General features: G+C 45.9%; 1 protein-coding gene across 13 annotated transcripts in view; it reads right to left on the reverse strand.

The window, feature by feature from the left end:
• The window catches only part of INPP4A (inositol polyphosphate-4-phosphatase type I A), a 134,800-nt gene that overhangs the window by 112,614 nt on the left and 8,707 nt on the right, over positions 1 to 13,479 (reverse strand). Inside the window, exon 1 of one of the 13 annotated variants that reach the window (XM_077915107.1) lies at positions 2,665 to 2,842. The exons of the other annotated variants lie outside the window; for them this stretch is intronic. The gene's annotated coding sequence lies outside the window, so the exon portion shown is untranslated. Of the gene's footprint in view, positions 1 to 2,664; positions 2,843 to 13,479 lie in introns of those variants that run through there. 13 annotated transcript variants of the gene reach the window in all.

Genomic DNA, 13,479 nt, shown 5'->3' on the forward strand with positions numbered 1-13,479 from the left:
TGCTCCCTCAATGACTGCCAGAACATATGCAAGTGTGAGACAAGTATTTAAAAGAGAGATGAAAATAAAACTGTGGGTCCCCATCAAAAAGCATGCAGACAGACACTGTCACCTCCTGTCAGCAGGAGGTTGGCACTTCCTTGCTGCTGTGCATTTGGTGGTTGATCTATCACTGAGCAAGGCCTACCTGACTTAAGTAAGGGTGAGTAAGGGGCTTTGTGTACAGAAAGACCTGTGACTCCTGCTCTGCCACTGACCAGCTGGGTAATTTAACTTCTCTGCAGCCCAATTCTCTCATCCACAAGATGGGAGGATAGACAAAAATCCATGAGGGTCTTATAAGAATTAAACAAAATGATGCACATGGAGACAGAGCACAGTGATTAGCACTCAGCAAGGCTCCACTAGTCCTAGTGGCTTCTAATCGTGACAGGGAATATGTGTCACCCCACCTGAGCCAACAGGCCCTGGTGCACAGTGAGTGCTCAACAAGGTTAGCTTAAAACACAACAAGAAAGGGGCCTCCCTGAACATCTGGGAAAAGGCAGGAACAAGACTTGTGGGGGACCAGCATACAGACTAAGCAAGGTGGGCAGAGCTGGATGTGGAGCCAAGTGACCAAAGGGAGGTCAGAGCCCTGGATGCCAGGCTGCTGGGCAGAAGCCAGGGCTACACCCACCTGAGCAGGGGGCTCAGTGTAGAGAGGAAGTAGGACACAGGCTCCACTCTGGGGAAGGAGCTAACTGGGCCCAGGGAGTTATCGGGGACTCTGAACTGCCACTGAGGTGGGCGCAGGAAGGAGAATGAGCTGAAGATATGTATCAGACTCAGGAACATGAATTACTGTCAATTTTCACATTATTTGTAACATATAAATATTAACAAATATGTGATACACATGTATGTTCACATTCATATCAAGGCAACTTTCCTCAGTCCGCAATAGTGGAATGACTTTTCAAATGTCTGTCCTCTGGCTCCCCAGCCCCCAACCCAGGGCAAGAATAGTATGTTCTGTTTGCTATTCTTTCCCTTCTGCCTTCCAGACTGTTGGGCACAAGTAGGTATCCAACTGACGTTTGTCCTATCAATGAGTCAACTATTTACACATCTCCCAATGCACTGTTTCTTTCAGGGATTAACACCGTCAGTGCTACATGTCACCTGGCCTTCTTCAGGTGACTTCTCCCTGGCTGGGACTGGGAACTCACACTGAATAAGGACTCAGCATGCATGCCTTTGTTGGGACATCCATGCTGGGCCATTTCACCCATGGGATACCAACTAATTTTCACCAGGTTGTTCTATCATCAACATACAGATGAGAACAAGGCTGCCCAAAACCATCCCAGCCACAGTGAAACAAATTCATTCTTTCAACAAACATGTCCCTAACAAGTTGCAGCCCATGGCACCTGACCGCAAAGCTCTTATTTTTTTCAAACCAAGGTAACAACATAGGAAAATGACAGGGCTTATCTATTTATCAAGAGCATTTCCAGCAACATCACAAAATGGCCCCTACTGCAGAGGGAGAGAAAAAAGAACCATGGCCACCCAAGAGCTGCTCAGCCTCTCCACCCTTGGCTTCCTCACACATCCCCTGAATGTCTTCTGAAGGCTGATGTGGGATACCATATCCCATAAGTGGGGCAAGTAATGGGGATGTCCACATTCTAATCCCTGGAACCTACGAGTATTATTTCACAGATGAATTAACTAAAGATATTTGCAGATGTAATTAACTGAAGATCCTGAGATAGGAAGATTGTCCTGGATTACATGGGTGGGCCCTAATTCCAATCTTAAACGCCCTGACAAGAAGGAGGCTAAGGAGATTTCAGACAGAAGAAAGCCATGAAACAGAGGCAGAAAGAAGTCACAGAGAAGATACTATACAGCTGGCACTGAAGATGGGGGGTTGGGGGTCAGGAACCAAGGAATGCCAGCAGCCATGGGAAGCCGGACAAAGCAAGGAATGGTCTATCTTCTAACATCTGCCAGCCCTTGGCTCTCTGCAGAAAGGCCTCACAGCTTGGATGTGTCCCGCTGAATCCTGCATAGGGGCTTGTAAACAGCCTCTTCCCTAACACTACTGGGGAGAGCACAGCACTGCTAAACCCTTGGTTTGGACCCTGTGATACCGATTTTAGACTGCTAGCCCCCAGAACTGTGAAAGAATAAATTTCTGTTGGTTTTAGCCACCAAGTCTGCAAGAATTTGCTACAGCAGCCCTAGGAAACTAATACAAGGGATTAAATGAGAACTGCATGTGAAGCAATCAGCAAGGCGCCCAGCAGAGTAGAAACTAAAACAATCACAAACACTGAAGGATGGTCTGTGCCATCCTCCCTGGACCACCAGCCAGTCTCCACAAGTGGTGTGAAGAGCTACAGCCTTATGCTGCAATTATCCTGCTTCCATTAAAAAAACACCTTCATATTTATTGCTTCTCTCAATTGCATCCCAAAGGGAGTTTCCCGGGCTATGCAAGGACTCTTAGCTCCTGCCATATAAGTACAATACTGTCACAGACATTTGTCTTAAACACCTCATACAATTATTAACTCAGATATCCATATGGCTAGCTTTACTGATGTCACATCTCACAGACTAGACCCTCCTGGCCTTAGGGGTCATGAGCTGTCATCAGGGCCCTCTTACCTTGAATAAACACAGCACAAGAACTTCACAGGGCCATCGCCCACAGCAATAGGCCCTGCAGTTGGTGTGGGGCCGAGAACTCTGCCCTGCCAGGGCCAGCCCAGAAGAGCCAGCTGGGCAAGCAAAAGACAGGGCGGTTAACGTCTGGCCCTCTGACCTCTTCTTTTCATTTCTACAGCCCTGGCACCGTGCACCCCCACACTTGGTTTTCCTTCTTGAGGGTTGAGTCCCAGTGTCGAAATGCAAAATGTGCAACAATTCCACTTCCTCTGCTCTTAGCAGCCTCCTCCTGGGCTCTGTGTGGAGGAGGCCCCGTGATCCTGACAGCTCTTTGGCCTCCTCTCTGCCCCCATAAAGTTTCAGTCAGGACTGCGCTGCCCCAGGACCCTGCCACCCTGACTTGGGCCTGCCCAAGCATACCTTCCACCAGGCCAAGCAGCCCTTAGCCACAAAGGCACTCAGGGTGGAGCCAGAAAACCTCAAAAGTATTTTAGAGAAAATATGAACAAAAAGAAGAAGCCCATTCACTTCCTGAAAGCAGTCATCTGCTGGCCCCAGAGCTGCCTTCTTTGCTCCCATCTTCTCTGATCTCCTGCAATAGCTGGGCTTACCCAGCAGAGACCAGGGCCCTGAACTGGTTGACAGCTAACAGGGCAGAAAGAAGACAGCACTATATAAAGACTGAGCTATGGCCGGAAGAAAGACCCACCTCGTGCTCCTCGGCCACTGACACTGCACACAGCTGACCCCAGGGGCTATCATCTAACATCTGCCAGCCCTTGGCTCCCCCCACAGAGGCATCACGGCTTGGATGCATCCTGCTGAATCCTGCCCAGGGGCTGGTAAGCAGCCTCAAAGACATATATACCTAGAAACCCTCTGGGGGTGGGCTACCATCAAGTCCCGCTCTCTGGAGCATCCCCAGAGCCAGTGTGGCAATGGTCACTTCATGTGTCCCCGAAATCTACAGAAGTGAATGCTAACAAGTGGGCATGCTCCGAGGAGCCCACCACGACCCCTCCCAGATGTCCTCCACCTGTACAATGTTGCCACAGGGAGTAACTGCACACCCACTTCACTGTGGTGAACTACCAGGACTGTCTTCCAGAGTGAGAAGCTGACAAGGACCATCCAACATGACTCCAAGACGTATTTACAATGCCTGTGTCCAGGTTGCTCACTTCCCTCTCAGATACACTGCCTGGTGATGGGAGCAACCGATATGCTGGATGGGAATGGCCAGAACCAGCCCCAGCCTGACACTGCCACAACTAGAAGTCTGCTCCATTCCACAAGCACAATGCATTCCCAGTCCTGGCTGTCTGATACATCACTCCAGAACCATCTGCAGCACCTCTGGTAGCTTGGATCTGCGATGGGCCCCACAAAGTCCCTTAGAGCCACTGTTCTTAAAGCTGGGGTCAAAGGTGTCCTTGACTAGCCTTGTTCAGGATGCTATAGATTGATTTAAAAGAATTAGAATTCTTTAGAATTCTAATTAGAATTAAAGGTAATATTTTAAAGAAGCATATCTTATAAACAGTAATATCTAACCATTAGCAGCCCTTCACTCTCCAAAGAAAAAGTTATAGCCCAGATGAAAATCACAATCAATGGGGGAGGAACTTCCAAATGTCACCTAACCTCACACTCTCCTTCCAGCCATGGCAATACTCAATCCATACCTGAGAACTAGAGGGTGCACAGAGGGTGGGGAGAAGAGCCTCTTTCAAAGAGCTAACACAGTAGTGCCCAGCACAGGCAGGGAACAGACTACCATGCTCGAGAATGTTGGTTAAAGCCTGGCAGGGGAATGCTGTACAGCTGGGCAAAACAAAGAGAAACTCTTTGCAGTAAGTACCCAGACACAGTAAGGGGAGATGGTGAGGGGTACAGTGGACGTGGAATGTGATACTGCGGGCGTGAAAAAAAATTTTTTCTGTGTACATACATAAGTCTGCTGGCATATATGGAATATCTTGGGAAGAACACAGAAAAAACACATGGCATTAGTGTCTCCAGAGAGGAAACCTGCGTGGCTGGATCTGCATGGCTGGGGTAGGAGGCAGACTTTACCATATATCCTGCTATACCTTATAATTTGTTAACCATGAACAGGTATGCCTATTGTGAAACATAACATAAAATGTTCTCAAATATGTCATAAAGCTAAATACAAAGAGGTTTTGAGGACTCCCACCAAGTAACATTAATGTATTATAGCCACTAACAAGAGGGTAGAGGTTTTAAAGGGGTGCTTCTCTAGGTCAATATCACCTCCAGCAGGTAAGGAAATCTTTAAGGCTGCACCTGCTACTAGAAATAATATCCATCACCTTGCCCCTGCCAGCATCTCTCGCTCTCTGCTCTTCACTTCCCTCTTCCCCAGCCTTGCTCTTCCATCATGTTTTTCTCCCTGACTACATCACCACATTATATGGCACAGTAACATTTATGCTCCCAGCCCCAGAGTCACAAACTGTTGGAGGAGGAGAGTGTTTTAGCACAACCACTACCAACCTCTCTCCCCCAGCCACTGGCCAAAAGGCTTGACTATGTTTTCTGTCTACACTGCACTGCTTTGTGAAGACCCTACAAGGTCATAGGAGAGCGTGTGTCTGTGGAGGAGGTAGGGGCAACTGAAGCTGTTTCACTGCAGGGAGAAGACCCTGACACAATTAATATTTGTTTCTAGAAACCCCTATTTCTACAGTTCTCCTTCTCACAGCCGGCCCAGTTTTCACAGGTGGTCTAGAATATCCTTCCCTAATCCTATTTCATTTCTATCATTTCACAGACACGGCTCCCTGGCCATCATGGTGAGTTCTGGGGGCCTTGTATCTGGGCCCAGTGAGCTGCAGTGCCCATGCCACTGAACAGAAATGAGGGAGTCCATCTTGGCCCACAAACCTGGCTAGAGTACAGGTACGGTTATAAAAACTATTACCATTTAAGCAAGGGTCTCCTCAAACCCTTAAAAAGACTCTGGAATTGCTTTTGTCATTTAAAATAATGATATAGGGATCCCTGGGTGGTGTAGCAGTTTAGCGCCTGCCTTTGGCCCAGGGCGCGATCCTGGAGACCCAGGATCGAATCCCACGTCGGGCTCCCGGTGCATGGAGCCTGCTTCTCCCTCTGCCTATGTCTCTGCCTCTCTCTCTCTCTGTGTGTGACTATCATAAATAAAATAAAATTAAAATAAAATAAAATAAAATAAAATAATGATATAAGCAAAACAGACAAGGTTTTTAAAAAGTCTGAAAAAGCTCCTGTGCGGGATGAAGTCCCAAACTTTAAAGGGCCTGATGGACCTTGAGCCCCTCAGTGAGCTGAGGCTGCCTCTCCTCAGCCTCTTTCCTGATGCGTTACCCTCAGTCCTCCCCACACTTTTCTCTTGAAATCCCCAGCTCGAGCTATCGCCCCACTCTTGGCACATAACTCTCCATGAAGTCCTGAGATGTCCCTAAGACCCAAGAAAGGAGGGGGGCAGCCTACTGGGCTTCTCTTTTAGTACTACACTTTCAACCCTGTGCATCGGGAAAAAGGTTAATTAGGTTTAGAGAGAAAAAAAAATCCAAGATGATCAAGCCCAAAGAAGGTGTGGTCCCTTCTCGGAGGAGCAGAAACAGCTGCTAGCTTCCAGCAGCTGGCTGACAGGCCTGTGTGCCAAAGACACCACTGACAGCCCACAGAGAGAACATACCAGGCCCAGGAACACAAGCTGCTAGGTTTGGTTTCACCCTGAGAAGTGACTGGAGGTACAGCTGTGCCACAAGCTGCCATCTCACTTCCCTCTCCTAAGTTAGAATGAACTCCAACTTGACCTCTGGGAAATGGGCTGTCTTCCTGGGACAGGCTGAGGCTTTTCTTACACTTTTGACAATGAAATCATAGCTTTGTTCATTCATTCACTCAAGAAACACTGATTATACACCTATTTTGTACCAGGCTCCGTGGGATACTTGGAGATACAAAGAAAACTGAGCTACTGTTCCTGCCCTGAAGGACATTTGTGTCCTTCAACACCCCAGATCTGTTAGGTTCACTGGGCACGTCTCCAGAGAACTCTCTTCATAAATGTGAATGTCACTGTGGGACACAATGCCCCTCCCCATAAAACACAGTAAAGCAGAATTTAACATTTTAAGTGATTCCTCTAGACTCTTAAGGATTTATTCTCAAGGCACTACACACCAAGGAGGAGAGGGTAAGAGGGCTCCCAAACAGGGGTGCAAGTGAGCCAGGCACTGAGCCCCACACGTGCCAGCCCTTCGGGGTGCCTGGAGTAAATTAGCTCACCTTGGTGCTGTATTCCTTTTGGTGGCCTGGCACTCACCCCCTAATTACACTCCACTGGTGGAACTGTGCATGCACCTGCTCTCTCAGGCCACTCAACTTGGGGGCGCATGTGGTCAAAAGACCCAGGCCAGACAACTGAAGTATCAAGTTCCCCAACACCAAGGGTGAGCACCTGACCCAGGTCCACTTTGTGTCACTCCTTCCTCTGGATAGTCCAGATCTGCACCATCCGTCCATCTTGTATCACAGTGAGCGTCACTCGCACTGGGCAGAGCACAGCTTGAGTGCTGACAATCCTGACCTAGGACTTTATTCTGTGCTTCACAGATGTTCCACGTCAGGCATCTCAAGGCCTTTGGTGGTTGCCATCTTGAACTCAGATGCTGCCCAAATGCCTGCTATGTCCCTGGCAAGAGTTACCCGGGCCAGTGGCCGTGTGAAGTGTGCTGACAGCCACCTTCTACAGTCAGTGATATTTCAAGAACTTCTGCCTCGCCTGTACTTTTCTTCTCCACCATACTCCCTTGAGAGTGGGAGATGAAACATGGAAATCAAAACCACTTCCCCCCACCCCCTCCACTGCCAGGGCCTCACTTTCTGCATTCATACTGCAGACTGAGGGTGTCCCAACAGTCTTTGTTTCCCCTGAAAAAGTGCAGCATCTAGCTCTCTGGGGCCAGAAACTCAGCATGGGCACCTGTGGAATAGGAAGACAAGTCCATAACACATGGACCTGCACACCCATGAAGGAAAGTAGTTCCATGAAGTTTGATGGAGACCTCCCTTAAGTAGAACATTTCACTTTCAAAGATGAAAAAAAAAAAAAAACAAAAAAAAAAAACCTATGTTCATACCAAATAAGAACTGATTAGCAAAACAATCTGGAAGAGAAGCAACAGCTCAAGAAGTAACAATTCCTGCTGGGATGTGAGGAAAGGTGTTATGTTCATGCATTGCCTACAGCAGCCACTCCTGGGGTAGAGAAGGTGAGAAAGGGCCATTTGATAACCCTTGCCTTTTTAAAATGTGAAGTTAAAATTTTTTTAAAGGTTTGAAAAAATTACTACAGATTAGCAAATTTTCATTGTTAGTTTTGGAAACACAAAAAGAAATTTCCTCATTTCAGAGGCATGAATTCAGGGTGTTTCTTTGTAAAAATTCTTGAATACGTGCACGTATACACCCCTAAGTCCCAGGGATTCTAGTCAGACAGAAAGCAAAGCATGGCTCCTAAGGGGAGCTCAACTTCCTGCAGCTACTGCCTTGCAAGGTGTGCTTGTGGTACAGAAAAGATGTGTATGCACATGTGCAAGTGGCAGCTGTAAGTACATGCATGAATGGTGTGTGCGAGCACATGAGTGGAGTGTGAGCACACGAGAGGCATGTATGTCGAGCCCATGCACTAGATCATGGTAGAAGGAAAAGGACAAGAACAGCTGGCCCAGCCACCTTTACAAATGCTTACATCCATGTCAATGACAGGCAAAGAATGGCCCAAACTTCTCCTACCCATGCCTATTCCTTGGTCTGATATCTGACCATTGGAGAGGCTCTCTTGAGTTTAGGAACTGCCAGCATATTTATCCTTCTTAAAATCCAAATGCTTCAGGGCACCTGGGTGGCTCAGTGGTTGAGCATCTGCCTTCAGCTCAGGTTGTGATCCGGGGTCCTGGGATTGAGTCCCGGATCCAGCTCCCTGCAGGGAGTCTGCTTCTCCCCCTGCCTCTGTCTCTGCCCCTCTCTCTCTCTGTCTCTCTCATGAATAACTAAAATCTTAAAAAAAAAACAAAAAAACAAAAAACAAAAAAACAAACCCAAATGCCTCAAAAAGAAGAACACATGCAATTTTACGGACACCTAGAATAAATTGGTTATTAAATCCCTTTCATCCAAAAGACAGTGGACATTTAGGATCACCTTCCTGAAAGGAAAAGCAGGACAAGGAAGGAAAGAGGCAGGATAGAAACACAGACCCAGGTGCTACCCTCAATTCAGCTAGTGAGACTGGCCCTCCCCACACTTTGGGAGGGGACCTGTGGATGGTGGATCAGAGTAGGGAAGGATGAGCCAGCCCTGGAGACCACAGGGGGGTGGGGGTGCAGGGAGAAGCTTACCTGCCTCCTCCCGGACCGCCCCCGCTTCCCACTCAGGGTATCCTGTCCACACAGGTACTTGCCTGAATCTCACATGCTGCCTGAAATTCACCCCCCTACATACAGGCAGCCCTTCCCTCTGGATGCACGCACGGGTCCAGAGGCACCAGAGGGAATACTGGTGGAAAGCAGCTCTGGTCTGTAAGCCTCAGCACTGGCCCTGAGAATTTAATTCAGAACTCTGAGAATTTAAAAATATTTCTGTGTTTTAAATGAGGAAATGAAGGAGGATCGAGTGACCTCTTTCAGCCTCGCAATGTGAAATGAGAAAGGTCTCAAGCACTCAGCTTTTCAGTTAGCTGTCCATGCCTACAGCCTCCCCAGAAGTTTCCAAAAATTCTGCCAACATTTTACCAACAAGCATAAAAACCTTCCAAAAAAGATAACTTGCAGGAAAGATTGCCTCCACTGTCTATTCTTTGCTTCCTCCTTAGTGACAGGCCCAGGACCCTGACGTTTAGTTGGGGTTGTCCGCCTCCCTTGCAGCTAGGTGTGGCCAGGGGTTCGGGGCTTGCCAACAAGACGTACAGACAAATTTGATGATGAGTTCTCTGGAAGTCTGCCTTCCTCCAGTCTGGTGTCTGGAAGACCCATGAGCTGGCTGCACTCTAGCCGCCACGCTAGACAGGAGGCACTGGGCCTTGTCACAGGGAAGGTAGGACACAAGTCCTGACTGTGAGAAACACACGCCTGTCCTGACTAAGCCTCTTTTCCTCTAGATTTTTTTTTTCCTGTTATATGCAGCCAAATGTTAATACTAACAATTTTATCATTCCCCATTTATATCCAATGGTGGAAAATGTCACCATCCTGGAATGCTGAGAGCTAGGGATAGAGGAGGATACTATTTTAGATTTAAGTTCATTAACAATCTCCTTTTTCCAGAAGGAGTCAGGAATGCTTTAAATGAAGCATTCTCAAATTTACCATGGGCTCCAGGCTAGAGTGAGTACATTCTCACCAGACCTTAAAAGCATAATAAAATTCATGGTGTTATAGAGTTACTTTATAAAACAGTTTCTCCCCAATATAATCAACATTTATAATCCTAAAAAAAGGCAACCAACCCTATTTGTAGGCCTCTCTGAGTAGCAAGCTCAAAAAGCTTTAATATACAGAATTCCTGTTTACTGCCCCAACCATTTAATAGCTCAGCTTGTGTATTTAGTGCAGACAAATCTAGGTTATGAGGCAAAAACAGTCCCTGTTTTTATCCTTTCAGTTAGTCCATTAAATGCAGTTCAGAGTCTAAGCCACGGGCTGCTAGGAGTCATGATAAATATGGGTACAATGTTTAACAGTTTACAAAACAGCCAACCTATAGATATATAATGCTGGTCAGACCCTGTGATTCCCAGTTCCGAGGAATGACATGGTGATCACTGCCCTGGCATTTAAGATCTCATCTAATCCTGTTTGGAATGAGTCTGTTCCACTGCAGCTGAAAACTCTGCTATGGAAGGGGCTGAAGCTGTGCTGGCTGTGGTAATGAGGACAGACCTGAACACTGGACAGGGTAGCCTGATGCTTCCTAACAACCAAGTCGGTGTAGGAGTGGTACTGCCATCGTGAAAGTACCCTTTCTCTTTAAGCCAGGCAACCAATCTGCAAAAGGCTTTTCACTGCTTCACAAACTCTGCTGGCTTTTCTTCTGTGACCAACAAGGTTAACTCCTAGCTATATTTGAGATATATAGATATATCCTATATATATTTGAGATATTTGACTACTTAAGGAATGATTAAATAATCAAGTTGAATCAAAATGCAAACACATCTTTCTCCCTCTGGTAAAGTGATTCGAAATACCATCTAGGGTTTTTTGTTTTGTTTTGTTTTTACCATCTAGTTTAAAGGTGCCTACAACAACCATCACAAAATGTGTATCTTAGGAAATCAATGGTATGTTGCCAACTATGTGGAAGACTTTTTGCACTATCAAGTAAGATAGTTCCTGGTCTTATGGGCTCTGCAGTGTTTCAAGGAGAAAGACAAACAAATGAAGAATGTGACAGCTTCTAGTGATGGAAGCATCCCCAAAATCTGTTCAGGGCTCTTCTTGGAGGGATGGCATTCAGAACAGTTGTATCCATCTGAAGCTCCATCTTCAATTCTTTTTCATCAGTTTATGCTTGAACTAATAACCTTGAATCCACGCACCCTTTGTGTAAAAGGTCAGGAATGGATAACAGGAAATGAAAAGGTCAAAAATAGAGTAAAAGGATGTCAGAAAGGTAGGTGAAGAAGTTAGGGAAGGATATCAAACTGCCAGAAAGACAATCCAGATCTGAACTGCAGTGCATACATTATCAGGGGAAAACATTATGAAGTAAAGTAGCCTCCATCAGTCCACAGAAAATGGGAAAGATTTGAGTGTCACCATAAAACCCATAGCTGTACTAGGGGGACTATACATACACAAACAGCCTCAGGAGGGAGGTATGGGGAGGGGTCCAGGGAGGAAGAGCCAGGGAAAGGCCCCGGGCACTCTACTTGACCAGGAAGAGTTTAATCTGCATGATATACAGACAGCTTCGACCTCCATGGACATATCTGGGGTATTTCAGGTTCTCTGGTATTAAGTGTATGTACTTGTATGTACTCTAGGAAGCTGCTGCTGAACCACTGCACAGGAGAGCCAGGAAGTGAATGAGTAGAGGCAGGAGCTTGATTTCCAAGGCCACAGACCAAAAAAGTACTTCCCTAAACACTGTGTCTGTGTGTGTGGCGGGGAGGGGGTCCCCCAATGCCAACTTTACACATGTGGCTCTCAGACGTGATCATGACTCTGCTTCACTGTTGGACTAGTGACCAAGGGAGAAAGAAATGAGGGACTTGTCTTCCCTAGATGAACAAGGAAGGAAGAGGTCAGATTCGGGCAGGATTTTACCAAGTCACTGACAGGTCAGGGGCAAAATCCAAAGGCATGCTTCTCTGCTGCCTTAGGGAACTACCAGTAAGGTGTTTCCCTTAGACCAATGTACTCACCCATCATTCCATCCTCTTCAGAACCAGAGGAGTAACAATGTTTGGAGGATTCTGGGGTATCTCAACATTTCTTGGCACACAGTCCCATCTTAATTGGGCTCTATTATTGCATTTTATCAGCCATTAGATTATCACCCAATTATATAATGTGATCACTGTTTAACATTTGTATATGCAGAACACAGCCAAAGCAATGAATAAGAAATGTGAAAATATTCAACATCCAATTCACACAATCACAAGTTTTTATGTGCTTTAAAAAAAAAAAAAAAAGTGTCAGTAGAAGGCTTAGCTGGGTCAGTGACCACCTCACAAAACTTTATGAACCTGGGCCCCTCCCACTTCCCTGTTCCCCCTCTGCCCACATCCTTCTCTGACCTTTGCTGGCAGTCCCCTCACAGAACCTTCTTCTGCAATATTTCCCCTCAGAGGTACCCTGGGCAGGAGTCAGAGATGGATGTGCTCTAGCCTTTTGAATACATTTTTTTTTAATGGTTGTTATGCTTTTAATGGAGGGAGATAGAAAGTGCATCAGTGCAAAAGAATGTTTTACATACTTAATAGGATAGTAATTAATGTAAATTTAGGAATACACAGTGTGTTCAACTTCAAAAACTACAAGGTTTCCTGCAACCTAAGATAATGGAAAAGGCTCCATATGTTTTTACCTGCCACCTTTATTATTAAAGAAAGTTCTAAATGGTATTTGGGATGGGGGTGGGGAGGATGGAAAAAATAATAGGAGGCTCTTTCCTGCTATAGTTCAAGAATTCTAATGAATTGGTATGGCAATGACTGTAGGGCAGTGAACTTTCCCCAAAAGGAAAGTTCTAGAGGACCCCATCACAAACTTTAGAAGTGCCGTATTAACATTGCTTAGTGACAGATGGTAATGGCACTTATCATGGTGAGCACTGAATAATGCACAGGATTACTAAATCATTATGTTGTACACCTGAAACTAATATAACACCTATATTAATTATACTTCAATTTAAAAATTCATAAGTCTTTAAAAAAGTATTTCCAATAACATATAAGCAAGCTGAGTGGCTTACCCATCATTCCCTCCTCTTCAGAACCAGAGGAGTAACAATGTTTGGAGGATTCTGGGGTATCTCAACATTTCTTGGCAGGCTGCAACCCTGGAAAGTAGCTAAGATATCTCATCTTAGAGAATTTTCAAATATTATAAATCCCATTTTTCTTCCACAGAGAAACTTTCTAAAGCATGGACATGACTTGAAGGATATTGAGAAAACTGAATACATTTTTTAAAATGGGGGCAAAAATGGGAAAAACAAGGTTATCAAGACCATAGAATTGAGAGGAAAAACACTGAGTCTCGCACAGGATAGTAACTTGCCAACTGCACC

The sequence above is a fragment of the Canis aureus genome, chromosome 11 (assembly GCF_053574225.1).
Source record: "Canis aureus isolate CA01 chromosome 11, VMU_Caureus_v.1.0, whole genome shotgun sequence".
Lineage (NCBI taxonomy): Eukaryota > Metazoa > Chordata > Mammalia > Carnivora > Canidae > Canis > Canis aureus.